The sequence below is a fragment of the Protopterus annectens genome, chromosome 9.part0 (genome assembly GCF_019279795.1).
Source record: "Protopterus annectens isolate FY-2018-M chromosome 9.part0, PAN1.0, whole genome shotgun sequence".
NCBI lineage: Eukaryota > Metazoa > Chordata > Ceratodontiformes > Protopteridae > Protopterus > Protopterus annectens.
The window spans coordinates 1,288,966,079-1,288,987,271 of NC_056743.1; positions in this window are offsets into that span (position 1 = coordinate 1,288,966,079).

The following is a 21,193-nucleotide window of genomic DNA, read 5'->3' on the forward strand; positions in this document are numbered from 1 at the left end:
TCTATCAGATCCCCATTATTGCTACCTTTCCATACAGAACCACTCCGCACAACCCACACCCAAACCCATCTTTGCAGTTCACCGGTATCTCCCCACATCTGTCTACCGTCAGTCAAGCCCACTACCTAAAATACAAACTTCTCAAACACAGCTCCAAATTATCCTGCAACTCTCCTAAATATAATCACAGACTATAAAAACCTACTTTACCTGTATATCTACATCATTTCTTACCACTGCTACTCTGTGGAGATATTCACCCAAATACCAGCCCTGTTCTTCAACCATCTGCCAAAACTACAACTAAACTACATATAGGTTGCTACAAATCTGTCTCAGAAATGAATCTACTCAGAATCAAAGCCTTTGCAATAAACTCACTCAGTTCCACTTTTGGATATCCAGGCATTTCCTCAACATTATAGTAGTAACTGAAATCAGATATTAGTGGGTCAGAAAGTTTTCCACTTGGATACAACATCTGCAGAAAAGATATGCTATCCGGGGGGGGAGGAGGTTGCTATAATGTACTCTAACAACCTCAGACTCCAAACCTTGCAGCAAAAAAAATTACATCTTTCATTAATGCTGAAATATTACCTATACTGCTAAAGGTCAACAAACAAGTATATATGCCTCATTGCCATCTACATTCCCCATTGCCATCTACATTCCCCCCAGAAATAACTCATTGTTTATTGAAGACGTATTATCTTGGGCATCTACTCACATCTCCCAAGAGGCCATCATCCTTGGTAATGTTAGCATCAACTGGTTTACATCCAATCCACAAACAGGTATTCATTCTATAAATCTGTTGGCTTTACCCAACTTATCTCCACCTCCATCAAATGTAATATTAATAACAACAATAAAACCAACCTGGACTGGATACTAGCCTCTGCCCCTGAAAAGATAGTTACCTCTGGTGTACTCCCAGACTCACCATCCCACCTCTGCCATCAGACAATGTAACAAAAGTACCAAAACAACCGTCTTTAACACAGTAAGAAATATTAAAAACCAATGCATTTTTACTGACTCTCAAAAAAAAATGCTCCTGAGCACAACTAAAGTCCTTAGAATATTTTGCCCATAACTTCCAGTCTTTTCTAAATGAACAGACGGCCATTAGAAGATAATGGGTCACAACCTACACAGCTCCATGACTAACTCTATCCATTAAGCAAATAATGCAAGAGACAGGCAGAGCTCGGAAAGGCTGGCATATCAATAACACTACATTATTTATTTTATTTTTTATTTACTTAACATTTGTTTACCGGGACAGTCCGACTTGAAACAAAGCCAACTTTTAGAGGAGGCCCGGGGAGAAATGCTCCAGACATCAAAATTGCAAAACTATCAATATCTGTGAAATCTCTTAAAGTCCCTAATAATTTCAGATAATGGAATACACTAGAGTAATCTACAGGAATCACAAATCAACAACCCACATAAATTCTTGTCCACTATTAATAGTCTCATCTAATATGACATGTCCTCCCAGCCAAACCAAACAAATGAATCAGACATTACCATAGTCAGCCAATTCAGCCAACAATTCATTAATGCTGCCAAATCTCTAACTAACCACTCTCTCCATCCTGTTACTACACCTTCTTCCTATAACAATAGTCCCTCCCCAATATTCAGTCTAAAACCAATAACCATCAGTACTGTCAGAAAGCTCTTTTTCCAACTCAAGCCAGCAGCAGTAGCTGCTGACAGCCTCCCCTCTGACTACGTATAACTTGCAGCTGAAACATTGGCCTATCCCATCTCCAGTCTCATAAACTCGTACAGCAAGTATGTCAGTGAGTCAATGTTCCCACTATCTGGAAACAAACCTATATCTTACCATTACAAAAGGGTGGAACATATCTAATTACAAGTCTATAGCTATCTCATACTCTCTTCCCAAAATCTTCAAATGATGTATCCACAGTCAGCTTCTCCAGTTCCAATTAGAAAACAAGCTTCTTTCACATACTTCTCATACTGGTAATACAACCCTCCTATCTTTCCTAAATTGCATACACCTACACAGAAAAGACAGCAAATTGATATCCTCAGTATATTTAAACCTTTCCAAGTCATAAGACACAGTGTCACACCCAAAACTATTTCTCACTGTCTCAGACTTTGGCCTCTCTGAATAAAGCATCAAGTGGTTTATTAGTTATCTCAGTAGTAAAACCCAAGTCACTAAATGCTGGTCCACTTACCCTTCCTTCTAGTGTGTCCCATAAGGTTCCATACTTGGACCCTTATTGTTAAACTTATCCATAAACAACCTTATTTCAGTCCCCACCCAATCCACGTTTATATAATATGCAGGTGACTCTAATGTCATCTGCTCATCTTCTACTATATCTGAAATGCAGGCCCACACTCAGTTAAACATCAAGAAATGGCTATCCAGCTCTCAACTGTTGCTAAATCATTAAAAATCAATCAGTCAATCAATACATAAATAAATAATGGTTTTCACTCCAAAATCCTCCCAGTTCAGCAAAGAGAAGTTTACATTCCCCTTTACAGAACATCAGGATCAACATCACCACTACTACTAAATTACATGGTGTTATCTTTGATGTAAATCTCACATTTGATGCCCACATTCAAAGCTCCAATAAGGAACTGTGAACCATGTATAGTGCTAGCTACTATCTCACTGAAAAAGCATGAAAAAACATGGCAACTACTTACATTTTACCCACCCAGCTTTATGCATACCTTATCATCACCAACCTCCACCCTACCCTACTTGCCAAAATTGACCAATGCTGAAAAGTTATTTAATGACGATGAATGTGCCTGCTTTTAGCTGCTTGCTGAAATCAAAGTCTGATTAATGCACTGAACTTTGCGGATTATAACTTTTTCAGCATTATATATATTAACTATTGCACAGTTACTAATGAAATAACTTGTCTATGAACAGACGACACGTATGATAACATCACAGTTTACATGTTTTAATGTCTCAGGTTTTAACTTCTCAACGCATATATGAATGTTATTCTCCAGTTACCTCAGAACAAACGTGTTCCTACATGTGCTAGATCTAGCAAAAATCAGATCTGACATCATACACTTTCAATGTCCTTTATATACATTTTCTTGTGCCATTTGGATCTTGTCAATGAAACAGTCTGTTAATGTTAATGCATTTTGAATTCATCTGATGTCATGCAGTCTGTTGATAAGCTACTTTGTGTTCTGTTTCAAGGTGAATTATGTTACAACCTTAAAGTTTTAGGGAGTCTTTCCTGTTGAGCTCCGATCCTCCTAGCACCTGGTTTCTTATCTGTAATTTTCTTTGAAACTTGTACCAGGCACTAAGTGTTCTGTATTACATTCAGTTGGATGGCTTTCATGTATTTTTTTTCCTGCCTCTCAGCTAAGAGCAGTTTAATCCTTTAATTGCTAACAAAAATAAATGTACATGCATCTAAGTGACTATATTTTCCTACATATATTCTAGCAAACAGAAGTGTACATCCACTGTTATATTTTACTACATATATATTCTAACAAACAGAAGTGTATATGCACTGCTGTAAATGTCTAAATGTATATCTAACAAATGCTACAACAAAATAGCCAGATTTACCACCTATCCTCTCAAAGCACCCATCACTGCATTGCACTTCAAAAGCTATCTTGGATGGAGTTCTCAAACCTTAAATTCACCCAGCAAAAAATTGTTGAAAAATACTATACCAACCTCAGAACTTTCCAGCCTGAAACTCAGTATTACAATGCTATACACCACCCAGATTCCTGTGATATGAAAATGTGCATCGAGCCTGTATCTCCAAAGCCAGAAATTCCTACAGGGATGCACTCTACTTCAACTTTATAGCCAGTCTCTAGAATGCAATCCTCCTCAAAATCAGCCAACTTAAAAACATCATACCCTAAACATATACAAAAATCAGCACTACCCATATCCAGGCTGTGCCACTGCTCTCTCACTCCTTCAGTACTGACAGCTCAAATGGCTGGACCTAACGCTTTCTCCTTCCCATCACAGCCATTATAGCCAAATTTCACCCATTAATCACTTACATTTACTGGACACTATTTCCTTGAGATACTCATTAAATACTACTACCAGCCTAAATGTCTTGGTCACTTACGGGTCACTTCTCTACCACTATTCATCTTGTATCACTAACTTACAGTATTATTTCCTTACATAGATTGCAGCTTTTCAGCTATACCTCACCACACTGCTATCCACTCTTTGTCTCCTATTATTTTCTGTTAATCATACTTTATAACTCATCTTTTCTATAATAATCTTTCCACAACTGAAACACTATTCTCTGTCCACAGATACCATCATACCTTTACCAATGACATATATATCTTATATTAGGAATAATACTTTGTTTCCTAGATAGGTGCTATTCATTTCTATTTTTACATTGTACATATGTATCTGCTTTCTAGATCCATATACTTTATTCTTCAGAAATAAATCTTAATTTCTTTTTTTCCATGCCTACTATTATATTTGTAAATATACTGTCTTTTTCTGACTACTTTGTGCAATATAAAGCAGTTACGCTTTATGTTTCATTTCCTTTGGAAGATTATGAATTTGTAGAAGTCACAAAAAAGGATTGCCACTACCTTGCTCTTTATCAATTTGTAAACAAGCACCTTGGAATTCAAAGTTTTACCTCCAGATTGGATATAATGGAAAACAAGAATCCAAGGGTAAAAAATATGCATTCATGTATATCTGTGAAGGCTGGCAGAGATGAAGGCTGCCAGCCTAGTCAAATAGACTTGGTACATAATTCTGTCATTTGTAAATACTATGAATGTTGAACTTAAAACAATGTGGCAACATTGCCATCTGCTGTAAAGAAAGCTAAGTCAAGCATTTCTTGTTGGTCCTTTGAAATTAAAATTATTTCATCACTGCCTTTGATGTTTTACAAGTCGGCTCCAGTCCGGCTAGATGAAGGCTTCCTGCCTATTGTTTTAAGGCTAAAGTTAATGTCCAGAATTTACATGTGGAATGTCTTTTATTGCTCTAAGTGTAAAAGAATGTAAATGCGGTTTTTGTCAGCCTGGGAACACCAGGAAGGTGTAAAAGATGATGTAATGTTTAGCAGAACTGGAGTTTCAATTTAAACAGTGAGAACCAGAGATTATGAAGCATTTTTGTCTGACTATCCAACTCAGCACTCTGCTTGTTGCTCTATGTGAGTAAGTTATTTTAGAAGTGTGTGTTTTCTTTTAGCAGTAGCTAGAAAATTAGAAAGATTAGACTAAGTGTTTTTCTGTGATGTCAGAACTGTACTACTGATGTATTTTAAGTATTTCTGTGTGATCTCTGAACTTTTGAATAGCACTGTATAGTAGAAAGTATTGTCTCATGGTTTTAATTATTTATTATTAAATATTTTAAAACCTTTTAACTGTGGCTGGTTTGTGTAGATATAGTTTAAGCTCTAGAATACATTGCATATTTATAGAGTTTACTGTCCAGGTCACTCCAAATAAGCTTTGACTGTTTAGTCACATATACCAATTGGATAATAATAATGCACAGTAATAATTGGACACCCTTTTAAGGGCCTTTGAGTAGCTGATAAGTATTAGCTGGGTGGTGGCAAGTGGTACTACTGTATAGTCTGGTAAAAGGGGCACAGCTGGAGAACCTGTGCCAGCCTTCCTCAGAAGTGTCTGTGTGGATGTATAAACTCTTATCTCAAAGTGTGTGTATGTGTCAGCTACTTTGGCAGGGGCACAAAGCACTGTTTGGACAGAGAGGGTGCTGGAGATTTTAGCTTACCCAGCTAGGCTGAGATCTGGACCCTATAGCTGTGCCAATGGGGAGTCTTATTGGGGACCAAGGGAGTGACCAGCCCCGGACTGACTTTGATCTCTGTGTGCTCTTAAGGGAAATTGCACTTTACTGTGTGTATTGGTTATCCTTTCCTCTCATATGAGATGCCCTCTCTGGTCTTAGTGGTGAGGATTGAGGCTCCTTGATTGTTGGGCCAGTGCACGGGTGTCACAATATCTATATATATATATATATATATATATATATATATATATATATATATATATATATGTTGCGTCTTTCAGCTTTTCCCAGTTAGGGGTCGCCACAGTGGAACTCCAGTCTGCTAATGATTGGCAGTAGATTTTTATTACCGAGTTGCCAGCCCTGATGCACAACCTTCAATGAAGGTACGCCCATTCACATATGTCTCCACACAGAAGATGCTCTAGCTGAGAATTGAACAGGACAACATCTTACTGTGAGGCGACAACGCTACCACAGCACCACCACCGCAGTTTTATATATATATATATATATATAGATAGAGAGAGAGAGAGAAATATAAATATAGATAGATAGATACTCTATGTATGTATGTATATTTGTATATGGATCTACTTTCATATTTCAAAATACCAAATAATCAAATTGCACTTGATAGAGACCAAAAACCCTAATGCACAAAACACTTAAATCACTAAATACCAAACTTCAGAAGATTGAAAATGGAAAGGCAGACCCACCATGTAGATCAGTGTGTGGGATATAATTTTAAGAAGCTTTCCAGTGAGTCAGCATATGCACGTATGTATTAATCATGTGCAAGCAAGAGTGCCATTTTGAGTGAGCAGCCAAAGTGTGAGCATGCAAGTATGTAATCAGTCAATTAGTTCATTTAAGTTTAATGTTCCTGCCGTCCATCCTGATGTATTTGTATACAATAAACTTCTTAAATGAATACCCAAGCCTCACTGTGTTCTTGATGCACATAAAAAGAGCGACATGGAGTGAGAATGGGATCCAGAGTTACAGCCATGACGCAACTGGTTACAGTTGGTGGAATATACAGGAGTGGATCATCCATATTGCTCAAACGACTCACAAAACAGGTCAGAAACAAATTCTGGGTACTAAAACTTGCTTAAATGATTTATTTCACTACAGATATAAAATGAAGCATTCAGAATGCTCAAAACAAATTTCTTATTAAATAAAATGTCCAAAACTGCAACATATTGATACAAACATTTGAAATAATTATGAAAATGTTTGAAACAATATCTGAATTGCATAAAATGTACAAAAAAGGTAAAACAACCATATTTCTTTACTGTGTTCTACTTTTTCCTATTAACTAAAGCTATTCAAAATATCTGAGGTGTGCAAAGTGTTTACAAGTGTGTGTAGTATTACAGTGCAGTTATTTCGCAAAGTAAAAGTTGTTTCAAAGAATATTTTGTAAAGTACAGTTATTTCAAAGCATATTTCGCAGAGTACAGTATTTTGAAGAGTTTATTGTGCATTTGAATATTATTATAAGTACCTGGTGTGTGTGAATGTTCATACATACTTACAAGGGCCATTTTGCATTGTGTTTTACTATAATCTGTGGATAATATGGCAGAAGGATTTCGTAGACCCACACCTCTTATGTTTGATAACATTATTGCAGAAAATTGGAGAGTGTTTGAGCAGGAATACAATATTTTCATACAGGCTGCTTTTTCTGACAAAGATACATGTACAAAGGCACTTATTCTGCTTAATTTAGCTGGTTCAGAAGCCATTGAAAGAGTCCATTCATTTGTGTATGCACCTGTTGTGTTTGCAAGGAAGGGGGAAGATCACCATATAGTGGTACCGGCTGAAACAAGAGAAGGCCCAGAGTGCTTAAAATGTAAATTTAAAGGAACATGTAACCCCCAAATGAACATTACAATGAAAAGGCACTTATTTTACACAAGGGATCAAAAGCCTGGTGAAACTTTTGCAGCATATATAATTGACTTAAGAAATAAGGTTAAAACGTGCAGATTTGGTGATATGAGAGATGAGATGATAAAGGACAGGCTTGTGTGTGGTATTAATAATGACACGGTGAGAAAGATTTTGCTTTGAGACAGTGATTTAACTTTGAATAAGGTCATTGAGATTTGTCAGATATATGAGCTTACAGAAAAGCACTGGAAAAGAATTCCCCTGCACGGAAGTAATTGAACGGCTCAAAATAACATTGTAGACAGAAAACAAAAGCCAGCAACTGTGAGCTGTGTAACTAATTTAATTAGTTAATAAAAATAAAAACAACAAGAATCAAGTATATTCTTGTTGTTTTTTTATTTGTATTAACTAATTAAATTAGTTACACAGCTCACAGTTGCTGGCTTTTGTTTTTTGCTTACAGAAAAGCACACAAGTATGCTTACAAATGAGAATAGTCGTGGAAGGCACAGTGACAAAGCTTATGTTGATAGTATGCAGCACATGATTAAAAGAAACAGGCCCAAGCACATGGCAGCTACTGCAGGTCCTGTAACAGTCCATGGGAAACCCCGAGTCTTTCCAGAAAATTCCAGAGCATGCTCAGTGAAGCATAAGGGTGAGTCAGCAAAGTCAAAATATGTGCCCCCACCCGGCTTCATAGTCAACTGTCATAATTGTGGTGGAAATCACGAAACCAAAAGAGAAAAGTGATTAGCTTTTGGTCATCAGTGTCATTCTTGCAATAACTGGAATAATTTCAAAAGATTTTGTAAATCAAATAAGGCACATTCATTTATTAAAAGAGGGCATTCCAAGTAGTAAGTTGATCAATTAGACAGCTGCAACCCCACTTTTTATGTTGATGGTGTGCCTGTGCTTGGTGAAACAGTCAATGCAGTAGATATGTGGGCAAAGATTGAAATCTTTTGTACTGTTTGGATTAATGGGAGTCGTGTAGAGCTCAAAGCAGATACTGGCTCAAAGCGCAATGTTATGTCATCAGAAATGTTCGCTAGAGTAAAAGCTGCAGAACAACTTGATTTGACAAAGTGTGTGAAGCTTGTTGATTTTGGTGGTAAAGAGATTCAAATCAAAGGCTCAGTAGTGTTTTCATGTAAATCTGCTGGGAACAGCTATAGACTTGCAATTTTTCGTAGTTAAGAGGCACATGTAGTCACTGGTGGGCTTCAGAGATAGTTTGAGATAGTTTGAGAATGGGACCGATTTCACTTAATGAAGAGATTCACCATTTAAGCCTGCATGACACCAGCTCAAATTTCACCCAAACTATTTTTTCTGAGTATGCTGATATTTTTGCAGACAAACTAGGCAAACTACCTGTTTGTACTCTATGAAGTTAGACCCAGAGGTCAGCCCAGTTATCAAACCAGCATGGAAAGTTCCAGTAGCTATGCCAAGCAGAGTCAAAGCCAAGCTAGACAAAATGCTGCAGCTAGGAGTCATTTGTCCAGTAGAAGAAACTGATTGGGTATCCTCCATGGTAGTAGCTCATAAGAAAAGCTCAGATGATATCAGAATATCTATTGATCCAAGAGATCTGAACAAAGTATTAAAAAGGCTTCATCATCCAATGAGCACAGTCAAAGACATTGCTGCTCTCATGCCAAATGCCACTGTTTTTCTTCTTTTGATGCAAAGAATTCATTTTGGCAAATTGTACTTGACCGAAAATCTTCATTGTTAACTGCATTTGGTGTGCCATGTAGAAGATACAGATTTTTGAGAATGCCATTTGGAATAAATTCTACCAGTGAAGTCTTTCAGTATGCAATGGAGCAATTTTTTTCTAGGAGGTAATGGTAAAGTTGAACATGACAGAAACCTCAAGAAAGTTCTGGAAAGAGCATGTGAAGTGAATCTTAAGCTGAATCTTCAGAAGTCCAAGTTCAGGCTATTAGAAGTTACTTATGTTGGTCACTTGTTTACCAGTTCAGGTTTATGACCAGATCCTTCAAAGCAAACAGCAGTTCTTGATATGCTACCTCCGGACAATGTCCAAGCCCTACAACATTTTCTTGGCATGGTCAACTATCTAGGCAAGTTCATTCTAGATTTAAGCTAACTTTCAGCACTGCTCAGAGAGTTGACATGCAAAGATATAATTTGGTCATGGTCAGAACAGCACCAATGAGTATTTGATGTCCTGAAACAGAAAACTGCCAACCCACCAAGTCTCAGCTACTATGATGTTCACAAACCAGTTACTCTTTCCTGTGATACTTCTAAATTTGGTTTAGGTGCAATCATTTTTCAAGAGGGTAGACCAGTAGCCTGTGCTTTGAGAACTCTTACCCAGATTGAGATGCAATATGCCCAGATTGAGAAAGAACTTTTGGCAATTGTGTTTGCATGTTTGAAGTTTCGTGATTATATGTATGGTTGACCTATTTAGATCAAAACTGACCACCAAACTCTAGTTACTATTTTGAGAAAACCTATGCATACAGCTCCAGCTAGACTGCAATGCATGATGTTCAAATTGCAAAAGTACAATTTCAATCTTGTTTACACAAAAGGCAACTTCTTTATCTTGCTGATACTTTATCCAGATTGCCCAGAAAAAAACACAGAACAGCATAATAATGAGCAAATTGATTATGAGATCATGAAATCATGGACATGAGAAATTTTTCTTCCACACATCTTCATGAGCTCAGGACTCACACAACTTCAGATCCAGTTCTCCAGAAGTTAAACAACTTTATCAGTCGAGGATGGCCTTCAAAGCAATCTTGTTTACCAGTAGAAGTGCAACCATATTTTCCATACAGAGATGAGATTTTATCAGACAATAGTATCATCATGAAAGGTTCTAAAGTGATTGTTCCAACATCCGTACAACAAAAGTATATTAAGATCTTACACGATGGCCACCTGAGAACTGATTCTACCAAAAGAAGGTTGAGAGGTCTAGTATTTTGGCCTTCTATGTCAAGAGACATTGAGAAAGTGCTTTCATCTTGTTCAGTATGTAATAGTACAAAGCCACATCAACAGAAAGAACCACTTCAGTTAAACTAAATTCCTGAACTACTTTAGTCGACAGTAGCCACAGATATCTTTGAGTGAAATGGTCAACATTACTTGGTGTTAGTAGACTCTTATTCAAATTGGTTTGAGATTGACCTACTTCCCAACATAACTTCCAGTATTGTCACTACTAAGTTGAAGTGACATTTTTTTCTGTCCATGGTAGTCCACAGAGAGTTATTTCTGACAATGGTGCACAGTTTACAAATCAGCAGTTCAAGAAATTTGCAGAAGAGTTGGACTTTGTTCATATTACAAGCAATCCTGAATACCCCCTGTCAAATGGCTTGGCTGAACATGCAGTTCAAAGTGCAAAGCAGCTGTTAGAGAAATCCAGATGTGACAATACAGATGTTTTTCTAAACTTGTTACATCTCAGAAACATTCCTCGTGATAAACATCTTGGTTCATCTGCCCAGAGACTTATGTCGAAACAAACCAGAATCACATTGCCAATCAGCAGTAATTTATTGGTTCCAAGTGCTAAGAACAACAAAGCAGTAAAAGCCCAACTGTTGAAAAATTGTTTTTCCCAGAAGTTTTACTATGATAAAACCAGCAAACCACGCAGTTCATTGACAAAAGGGGAGATTGTGAGAATGCAGATGTCAAAAGGTTTTGACTGCATCATATTTGTGAAAAGTTTGTGTCAAGAGCCGAGATCATTCATTGTGGAATCACAAAGAGTGGAATTTAGACAGAATCAAAACCATTTGTTACCAGTGTCTGAACAAGTGTTACAACATCTTGCCTGTGACAAAGACTCTAGTTCTCAGAGTGACTTGTCCAATGTTCCTGTTCCAGGGAACATTCCATCAGCAATCCCCATTCCTGAGAAAATCTCCTAGAATCCACAAGCAGAACATTCCCCACTGACTGTTCCTGTTGCTAAACCCAGTCCTAACTATTGTGTCACGAGATAAGGTCACATAGCGAAACTTACTTCCAGATACACAGCAACCTAGACACGACTGTTGTTTTTCTTTATTAATGTCTGTATAATTGCATGCCTTTCCAAATGTCATTGTTTATATGAGATAGCTCAGTAAAGAGGGACAATGTAGATCAGTGTGTGTGATATACCTTTAAGAAGCTCTCCAGTGAGTCAGCACATGCATATAAGTACTGAGCGCGTGCAAGCAAGAGTGCCATTTTGAGTGAGCAGCCAGAGTGTGCGTATGCAAGTATGTAGTCAGTCAGTTAGTAAGTTAATTTAAGTTTAATGTTCCTGCAATCCATCCTGATGTATTTGTATACAATAAACTACTTAAACAAACACCCAAGCCTCAACATCTTCTTAATGCACATATGAAGAGTGACATACTACATGCCAACGACCCAAAACAATTTTGTTTTTAGGTTTTTGCAGGGGTCCGCGTCCCCTGTACCCCCCTCACCCCTTGCAAATTAAATATTCCAACTATGAGATCGCACTACAGTGAGGAAACTGGCCAATAGACATATTCTGCAATATGTTTCAAATTCCAAATGACAAAATAATGTTTAAATAAATAATAATATTAACTAAATTCATAATAATAGTAATGTACCCTTCTGTAAAATCACTTCTTTAATTTTTTTGCATAACATTGTTGTATTCCACTTTTAGGTAGTTTCACCACCATTAAACTCGATGGCTTCCATTTTCCTTACATGCAAACTGTTTAAAGGGATAGTACACTACTTAGATAGGCATAAGAAAACATCAGAGCATTCGACAATGTATAATGCCATCATTTAAACTTTCGTGGATTTGCAAATTTGAGTTTTTGGTCTCAATCCAGTGCAATTCGTTTATTTAGTAATTCAAAATGTAAAAGTAGATCCATGCATGTATATCTAGATATATATTATAAAGAAGACTGATTTATAAAGATAGTTCTTATCCACACACTCTATTCCATTGCAGGTTCATGGCAGACACTAGTGTAGTCCATAGTATCACCAGCAAAACTGAACCCAGAAACCCAATACCACCACATGCACACACATTCCATGAGGTTGTTACTGCCACCGGAGCAATAGGGAGGCTTTGGGCACTTCAAAAACTGAAATTTAATATTTGCTGCAAAATAAGATAGAAGCATATAACCTCTTGCCCTACTTTTTGTAACCAAAAGACATGAAAAAATACAGCTTACCTTTTGCATCCTGACTAGCTTACTGGTTTGCTTATTTTGCAGAACAGAAGGTCACCACTATTTTATTCTACTGGAATTTCATAAACAAAACAAAAAATCTGACTGGTGTTTGCTGAGACGAGGAAGCAGCACAAATCTTCATTGTCCTCAAAGAAAGAAGTCATAATTGAAAACAGAACATATTTTAATAATAGCACTGGCACTGTGGATTTAATGACAATAATCTGGAGAGACTAAAATCTGAGGCGCTAATGCAACAATGTACACTGATCGCACCTCATTTTAGGTTCATATTTTTATGACAGACTGAGTTATTACTTGCTTCAGAAATTAATTTGTTGTACAAGATTTGAACTATACACTTCTCTGTTAGTAGTACTGTAGCAATAGAAATAGCTGAGTAAAACAGTGGAGAATGAAACATTTTAAGTATTCCATTCAACGCAGTAGCTTTTGCAATTCCTTGTGTTGTAGTAACTACTATTATATAATCGCCAAGTTCATAACAGTCACAAACAACATTGTATTATGGTACTTTTAAACTTGCCTGGAGTATCGAACATTATCAACAGCAGAGTGTGAACTGACAGGTATGTGTTAATGCTTTCATTAAACTTAGCACTCACAAACATATTGATCATAGGATCGTAGCAGGTTACTAGGCTAATGGCCCTGGGGCACTTACAAGCCTAGCCAAGAGTTCATCTCCCCAAAAGAAACCTCAGTCAGCACCTGTCATCCCTGTCAATGAGGGATACAGGTGGAACCCCTGGGACAAATTTGTGGTTTTCCATCCACTCTGTCTCTCCAGCAGGTTTTGTTGATGGAGCATATTAGGTTCAGGCATTTTGAGTGGGTAATGTGCAAGGCATTAGACTTGCGGATATGGAGCATCTCTAGTAAGGCAGGGTCTGAGATTTCCTTTTAGGCAAGACACAGATCACCTCTGAGCAGTCTGTACAATACCCAGTAGAGTGATCATGATTTCAGCCTGTCTACATAGGACAGGTTTTGGAGGCCATGGATTCTCTTTGTGAGGTATTTCTGTGGCCTTTCTAGATGGTGCAGATGTTTGGAGAGGTACATACCAAACGGGGGGGGGGGGGGGGTTATACTCTATTGGTCTAATGAGGGAGGAGGAGAGAGAGATAATAACCTTCCTTTTTATGGATGCAATCCCTTTACTTATGAGATGATCGAAGTAAAAGGCTTTTCTGACCACACGTACATTCCATTCCCCCCATAATAGGTGGTACTGCAGTAGAACAGCAGGAAGCCTATCCTAGGGCTAGTGGAAAGAGAAATGCCCCTCTCACGTCCATCCCTAAAGCTGAAACTTCTATATCCAAAAACCTTTTGGCATAACACACTTTCACTTACCATGACTACTCTCTTATCCCTCTACCAGTCAAAAGTGCTTTCTATGCATTTCCAAGGCAGGTCACACTCAACAACTTCATATTCATAGTTAACTGCATTCCTATCAAGTATACTGTGCACGCACAGTGATTTTCAGCCTGGTTTCTGAAAAAAGCCTAAGCAAATTCCTTCTGTAAACATTTTCACAGATCTCCATGTACATGCAAAGCATTTACTTCAGCCTTACAACTGTATCCCCACCCTTTTCCAAATGGAGTGTAGCTGACAGCAGCAACTTCAAGTGAGCACCCGATGTAGTCACTGTGGAAACTCTACTAGGTTATAGGAAACTAAGGCGCTGGATCTCTTTGAAGCAGGTGACTGCAGCCAACATCTACACTTCTGCACAATATCTCCATTCAAACTACCATGAGTAGAGGGGAATATCTCCCCACTACAACTTGTTACCTTACTGCAAGAGGTAGGCAGGGAAGTCTCTCAACTTCTACAGTCAACAGATGCAAGAAGCTGAAACAGTTTCCTGGGCAGAGGATAGGACCTTAGTCGAGTTTAGTGCTGCGCTTGCAGGTAAAGACAGAAGCATTACAGACTTGACGGCTTAAAGCTGAGCATGTGTGAAAGGACAAACTATTACTACCTGCTTCTGCTGATTCTTTCAGTACAAGTTTAAAAGCCAACACCAACTAATTTTGAGTAACCACAGCCATATGTCTGGTTTGGGTATTTAGAACAAATGCAACCTTTGTCACAAACAGCATTTGTCTGAAATAGCAAGATTTGCTAAATTAACTGTGCAAGTAAGCCTTACAAAACAGTTATCACGTTTGTTCTGTGGTAGCTACCAAGTAACTGGTTAATGGAGTATATTAAAATTTATGACATGAGGAGACCCCCCATATCAGAGAAGTACTAACACAATTTAGGGAGAATACATAGCACTATTTTACATAGTTCAATTTACAACTGGTTTCACTTTAACTATACATTAACTGGGCAAGCCAACTGGACAAAATGTCCCTTTTAAGGGGCAACCAGGGAGCACAAGTTACTCTTGTTGCACCAAGTTGCACAGAATCAAGCCCCAGTACCCTTGGCACAAGAAGTGACCTGTTAACAGCACATAGCTTTAGTCCCCTTGTGATAACTACCAGACCCCATGTTCAGAACTTGATTTAGAGACCAGCATTGGTATCTTGGTATAGAATTGTAACTATTCTACAGTAGCAGTGTTTGAGGTATACTGCTCTTGTGCACTATATTCTCTGTTGCTCAGTGCAGCAGTTAAGCACCAGGCTGCTGAAATTTCTGCTGCTGCAGCCTTTTACTTTTAGAGTATAGAACCGCTAGATGGGGCAGGCTGTAAAACAATTTCACTTCTTGGAATTACATTATTGCTGACAGTACTGAGAATGAAGGCATTTTTTTTGTAAGTCACATTTGTGCGCGGCCAAGAGACACAAGAGTACATACAGGGTTTTAAATTACTTCTTAATTCGATTTGGGTTTATGAAACTACAGAGCATTTAAACAAACAAGCATCTTTTTGCACCACCTTACCTACAAGGTGGAATGACAAAACTGAGACAGTCATTCTCAAAATAATGCACTTTTCCTTTTTCAGGAATGAAGGTCACATCCAACATTAGCCAAGTTCAAAATTAGAAGAGTACCAGCTGGATGACTATCACAAAACTGCTTCTTGGATTTGGCTTCCTTCCATTTTTAATTTCTGCTGTATTTGGATCGGGTCTATATTATATCATCGAACGCTTAAAAAAGCGAACGCTGATTGATCGACCTAATATAAGCGAAAGCTTACAATCTCGAACTGTCAGATCAGCGATTTTTTTTCCCAGGGAAAAAAATCGCTGATCCAAAACACATACACACAACACAAGCACACCAAACAAACAGAAATCCACACACATACACATAAAATCTGATATCTAACCCTACACTAAACTATGCACACACCACTAACTACCCACTTACCTTAGCCCAAACCCTAACCCTAACTCACTTAAATCTGCCCTAACCCTCATGTCCACTCAATCGCACACACACCTAATCCAAGCCCTAACCCTAACTCACCTAAATCACCCTAACACTCACATCCACACAATCGCACACTTACCTGAATCCGACTGGTAACTTTCCACCATAACACTGAAAATACCGAAGCAACAGAAACGGACAACCAAATTCTTTCCCTAGGAAAAAATTTGAGTTTCTGCTGCTTCGATATTTTGCAGTTTTGCGAAAATAAGTTTGATCAATCAGCATTCGTTTTTTTAAGCGTTCAAGGATATAATATAGACCCTTTGGATCACCATATGATGATTTCCTCATACTGAAAATGCAGCCAGAAGAGTTGATCTGCATCTCCATTACTGTTTTTTCTACTTCTCTTAAACAAAATCAGTGCATCTATGACATGATCAGCTTATGGCAACATTTACTCACTTGTTGGGATGAAACTTTTACCTGTAGTACTAATAAATGTTGTCCTTTAAGAGGAAGTTAGTAACATTACTGTTTCTGCATCTGACTTTATACAGTTATTTTTTAAAGGCATGCATATGCTGTTGGGGCTAAACAAGAGTTGGATGCAACCCCATTCAAAATTACTGTCAACCACTAGGTTTGACTATGACAAGTTTAAAAATTATTAGTTAACTTTACCAGAAGACATTGATCAATAACCAAATTCAAGCTCAGCCAGGCTGTAAAGGTACATTGGTAAAAGCAATACATATGGTACATTTCTACACAGAAATAACAGGAGAATGTCATTCATATTACTAAACACATACATGTTCAGAGCCAGTGCACTGTACTCCCTCATCAGATCCTGAGAGATCAAGTTGATGGAAGTCATGAATCATGTAAACTATTTCCTTTTAAACTTTCAGTAAGGTCACACAAGGAATCATGCGCTCTAATCTGCCCCACAAGTACATTTATCTCCAAATGGTTAATGCCTACAGAAAAAGGGGAGGCATACTGATTTTTTCTAGGTCTCCTTTTATTTGATCATAGAAGCAATGAGAGTCTCTTTTATTTATTTTGCTTGTAGGGTTTTCTTTAGTTAGAATTGCTGTCTGTCAACTTCCTGCAGTTTGAACAGTGAACTCATAATTGCTTTATATTCTAGAGTGTTGAATAGTGCTAACAGCAATGTTTAGGTTAAAGTCAAGGCTAAAAAGGCAGCCAGTAATTTGTGGTGAACTTGTGTTTCCTGTTTGTCTTTCTGAATGTAGTACTGTCTAATTGCATTTGCAAGGTGTTACTAGCTGTCTATTCATCCACTAACAGAGAGAAAGAAAGAGAGAGAGAGAAATGATGATCATATGCAATTACATGAATCAAACTTACTTTCTCTTCCTACAAGGACATACAACTTATAACCGGTGCCAATGAAAAGCTGTTGGACTTGGATACATGATTAAAAAATTAAGTATTGCAAGGCCATGGAGAGAGTGTAGATATATAAAACTGTCAAAAATCACAGTGTAATGAGTTTTCTCATAGCCAGTTTGTGACATTAGTGGAAGTGGGATACTGGGATATTGCAGAGGTTATAGAAATAAACTACACCAGGAACAATGACTGAAATAATTACCATTAAAGGATAGTCAGTCAATCAGAGTGCCAAAAAAATGAACAGTGAGAAGAGATGGGTTGGTTACATGAAAGAAGAGATCAAAGCTGTGAAACTTACATGATGTAGAAACACAGTGATGGCCATGTTGGACATGTGAGGCCCCTGCACTCGCCCAGTAATCAAGGAGCTTCAGTCCTCACCACTGGCAACAGCTAAAGTCGTACACTGGGTGGATGACAAGTACACACACAGTAAAGTGCAATTTCTCTTAAGAGCACACAGAGATCACAGTCAGTCTGGGGCTGGTTTCTCCCTCTTTCTCCAGATCCCCAATAAGAGTTCCCACTGGCACAGCTATGGAGTTAAGATCTCAGCTGAGGGGAAAAGCCAAGACCACCAGCGCCCTCTCTGTCCAACCAGTGCTTCGTGTCCCTGCCCAAGTAGCTAACACACACACACATACACACATACACACACACACACACACACATACACACACTTTGAGATTTGATTGCTATACAACCACACACACACACACACACACACACACACACACACACACACACACCTGGGGAAAGCTGGCACAGGGTTACTAGCTATGACCCCTTCTGCCCAGACTATAATGTAGTTTCCACTGTCACCAACCCCTACTATAAGGCCCTTACAAAGGGTGTCCAATCCTACTGTGTAATGTTACTATTATCCAAATGGTAGACTGACCAAGAGCAAGGCTATTTAGGAGTGGCCTGCACAGTGTCACCAAATACATATGCAAGTACTCTGAGTGCTTAAATATGTCTCACAAATATCAGCCACAAATATAGGTTTAAATATATTTAATAATAAATAATAAAAGAACAAGACAATAATTAACACAGTAACTTCAAAGTTCAAAATCACAGGAAATATTTTAAAACAACATTGCAGGACAGTGTCAAATAAATACAGAAAACATCTAAACTAATCTTTACTATATTCCTATCTATATCTAAGAGAGTTACTATGCCCTAAAAAAACTTACTTACAGAGCAAGGCAAGTTAAATTAATATCAAATATTACTGCGGGGTTAACCTGGATGACATCACTTTTTGTCACATGACTTTAGTTCTCAGGCTAAATCCCCCCATTGTAATATTTGACATCTCCTTGTGAAAAATACATAGACTTCAGATGTTTGCAGTTACTGGAAGATATAAACAATAAAACACTTACAAAATAATGCAGAAGGCACCCTAGTTCTAGACATTCTGTCTCCTCGCTGCATTGAAAATAACTTTTATAACACAATCATAAAATAATTTAATTTCAACTTATTTTCTTGAAGTTGTGCAAGTTAACCATTTATGTCCCAGCTTCTACTGTTAAAACATATAGTTACACAATTACAATAGTTTATATACATTTCTATTCTAAGCCAGCAGGGCATGCTGTGGTTACATTTAAATCAGTACATAACATACAGTTCTGTATAAATCATATCAATATTCACAAATGACATAGAATTATTTACAAAACAGATAGCTGGGCTGGCAGCATGACAGGACATATGAAACTGCACATCAAGCCTGAATTGGAATTTTATAAAGAATTTCATATTAGGAAAAGAAGACTGACACAGCAGACTAGATGATAGTCACAGGGTTAGGCCATGATGGAGTCACAAAGTGGTAAAGGCCAAAAATACATATGTGATATATATATATATATATATATATATATATATATATATATATATATATATATATATATATATATATATATATATATATAAACCTTAAATAAACTGTAAACCAAGCCAGTTTTATATCATAGCTGTGTCTGCAACCCGTTGAGAATGAAATACTCATGTTTACTTTATTTTTAAACTGTATGTATTATGTGTCATTCACTTGTTGGCAATCCCACAATAAAGCTGTTTTTACTCATCCAGCATGTGTCTGGGGAAAAGGATCAAGATGGAGGAGGGTATTCGGAAACAATTATTGGATTGCAGAACAAAGAATAATGTGGTAAACTGTAATGCACAGGAAGGAGCCAATTCAGAGACACATATTGCATGACCATGGAAAATAGTACAGCAAGCATGCCATGCAAATGACAGTCAACATGCTAATGGGAGCTAGTGGATGTGCAAATGAAAACAACAGTAATGGCAGAACAATCCAAAAATCTATAAAAATAGCACAATGAGCTCTAGCAATCAGCTTCTCTGCACAATAATATTTCTTGATGAACAGATTACTTGAGTAGTGATGCTAGGAATAGCACCTATATTAACTACTCAAAATGTGTTGGTAGCTGCTTTGGACATCACGACCCACCACCCACCATGTTGCACAAGGATCCTTTGGCTGCTGGCATGCAGCCACTTCCACAACTGGAATAGTGTTCACCTCTGTTGTGATAAAAATTAACTGGTGCCATCCTTGCATGGGCTTAAGAGAGATGCATGGAATGCCTGTGCCAATGGACATGAACGTTTGTGTAAAATTAACCATTCTTGCTACAGGGACCTGCCATCATCCAAATGTGGACATGTTAGGAGTTTCACAGCCATTGCCCTCATGAATCATGTACAATTTTCTGCATGTGATGCTGACGTATGCGGAGGAGCAGATGTTGTTCCCATGGACAGCACGAGACAGAAGCACCACCACCATGCAGGCATGTCAGCTCTCATGCCTATTTTCCATGGTGCACTGAGTTGTTTTCCCTAAACGACTACAACCTGCTGTGCTTGGACAGTGAGGAATGGTTGGGTGTACACTATCAGAAGAACAATGACCACTCTGCCTACATCCATGTCCTTGCAGTTTAGACATGTTGCCCTCATCACCTCACCCATCATTGCAATATTTACTGCCTGTTCCCTGTGTTCTAACTGTATTTGCCACCCCATAACAAATAGTCTGTGTGATCAGTATAACATGACAGCTGTGTGAAGCAGCCATACAGCCTGGAGCTGTCCTTGCAATGTGTTGTACATTACCAGTACTCCTGTCCTGTATCCCTATAATTTGTTCTACTTCAGTATCCTATTGTTATAGCAATATAGCCATTTCTGTTGTATGGTCACTTGCAATACGTGTTACTCGTTGCAATATTTAGGGGCTTGCAGTATGGTGATTATGCTAATGAGCCAGTATATCATGATGTTCTTAAATCATGCCATTGATGCAATGCAATGCATCATCATCCCTGTTCCACACTCTCAG